Source organism: Sinocyclocheilus grahami, unplaced genomic scaffold (genome assembly GCF_001515645.1).
Source record: "Sinocyclocheilus grahami isolate Dianchi unplaced genomic scaffold, SAMN03320097.WGS_v1.1 scaffold11310.1, whole genome shotgun sequence".
In the NCBI taxonomy this organism is placed as follows: Eukaryota; Metazoa; Chordata; class Actinopteri; order Cypriniformes; family Cyprinidae; genus Sinocyclocheilus; species Sinocyclocheilus grahami.
Genome location: NW_015513755.1, coordinates 3591 through 5821, shown reverse-complemented (window position 1 = coordinate 5821; position 2231 = coordinate 3591). Strand labels below are relative to the sequence as shown.

The window sequence follows — 2231 nt, the reverse complement described above, 5'->3', positions numbered from 1 at the left end:
TTTTTTTTATGTAACTTATTTTATTTCAGTTTTAGCTATTTTAGTACATCAACTTATTTATTAGCAATTTTAGTACATCAACTTATTCATTTCATTTCTATTTTTCATTTAAATCTTTTACATTTACATTTTTGGATGAATGAATTGAATGCATGAATGAGTTTTATTTCCCAAGTGTGCAGAAACATTTAATTTAAAATGTAATTTAATTTACAATTTTTCTAATCTAATTTAAGCTTTATTTCAATTCTGAAAACTATTTTTAATAATTTTCGTTTTTGTTAACAATAACTAGACTGCTGTAAGGAAATGTAATATGAGTGTTAATGTTATTGCATTGCTCTAAAGATCTTTTCACGCTCTATTCACGATGGCTTTACTTCCTTCCTTCCCTATTTTTAATGCACTTTCTCTACACCAGCTATACTCAAATCAAACATTAATAACATTTTGCTCCATCTCCATTTGACTTCCTCTCTTTTGGTTTCGTGCTTTGCATGCTTTGATTACAGTTTTTCACACCAATGGTGGGAATCTCTCTCTCTTAATTCTATTCCTATTCCTCCTCTTTGGTCCCTTCCTTCCTCTCTTTCACAATACTGCTGCAGGGAACCTCCATACCATCTCAGCCTCTGTGTGTGCTGTTGCCCTGGCAACAGAGTCACTAAAAATAGGACGATCTCCAGTGCTCTTGACATTTCCGGTGCACACACTTCTACAATTTCTAAAGCTATAGCACATTTTTATGGCACAGATAGCATTTACAAGAGCTTTTCGTCTCTCAAAGAGCAATCTGGCTTTTAAGAGGAAAAGGAAGACACCTTTCAACATCTTGACTGCCATTTATCTTTAACACAACCTCACAAAGAGTCAAGCTCTCGGCAGCACCCGTCCTATATCTGCACACAAATCATGACATGGTTTCGCTTGATCTCAAACAGTGCTGTCATCTGCTATTGGCCCTGTAATCAAGGAGTTCAGTACACTGCAGACTACAGGTTTCCTCTGTTTGGCTCTCTCCATGAAAAATATATCCTGTCCTGTATAAAACATTAACAGCTTAATCCAGTCTAAGGCCAAGTTGGTCCTCAGCTGGTTTAGATGGTTGATCCGCCGGCTGTGCATCCTGACTATCTAGCCAGACTGTTTTTTTAATGCTGTAAATCATTAGAGAGTCAATTCTGACCTGTGTAGCACAGCAATCTCATTCTCAATGCTGTTTTCCTTGCCCTCCAATGCTTTCTTAGGGATGCACTTGATGGCCACGAGTCGCTGGGTCTTCTTCTCCTCAGCCAGGAACACCTCAGAGAACGCCCCCCTGGAGGACAGGAAAGATGGAGTTAGTGGATATTTAACTTTCCCGCAGTGGACCTTTAAGTTTTTGCTTTGAAAGTAGACATTAACCAATATATTGACCAGAGCTGCATTCCCCAAAAGTAAATGCACTCACGGTCTCTATGACCTACTTAGGCTAATTAATTGACCACTAATTCAAGATTATTAACATCAGCCAGTAAGCATAATCAAATTTAATTATTTAAAAAAAGATATATTTTTGATAATGGTCATTGTAAATATTAAAGATATTAATTACATAAAGAGTTTTAAATATTTATTGTAAATATTACATGATAAAAACTGCAATTGCAATTATTATGTGTGTCAAGTTTGCCACCAATATATGATATACATCTGGGGTTTTCCATAAATATTTATATACAGTTGAAAATAACGAACAGGAATAAACAGCATAAAATAACATGCTACCTATCAAAAGTTTGAGGTCTGTAAGATTTTGGTATGTTTTTGAAAGAAGTCTCTTATTAATGCTTATTAAGGCTTCATTTATTTAATATATTAAAAACAGTAATATTGTGAAATATTATTACAATAGCACATTTCTTTTTTAATATATTTTAAAATGTAATTTATTCCTGTTAAGCAAAGGTGAATTTTCAGCAGCCAGTCTTTAGTGTCACATGATGATGATATGCTGAATTGCTGCTGAAGAAACATTTCTTGTTATGGAATCTTATCTTGTTATGGAAAACAGTTGTGCTGCTTACTATTTTTGTGGAAACCGTGATACATTTTTTTTTTCTTTTAGGATTCTTTGATGAATAGAAAATTCAAAAATTACATTTATTGAAAATGAAATCTTTTGAAATACTATAAATGTTGTTACGGTCACTTTTGATCAGTTTAATGCATCCTTGCTGAATAAAAGTATT

General features: G+C 33.7%; 1 long non-coding RNA gene across 1 annotated transcript in view; it reads right to left on the bottom strand.

The window, feature by feature from the left end:
* LOC107578645 (uncharacterized) overlaps positions 1-1538 on the bottom strand; it is a 2215-nt gene extending 677 nt beyond the window's left edge. Inside the window, exon 1 of the long non-coding RNA XR_001608367.1 lies at positions 1187-1538. This is a non-coding gene — a long non-coding RNA (uncharacterized lncRNA). The remainder of the gene's footprint in view (positions 1-1186) is intronic.
* Between the last annotated feature and the right edge of the window lie 693 nt (positions 1539-2231).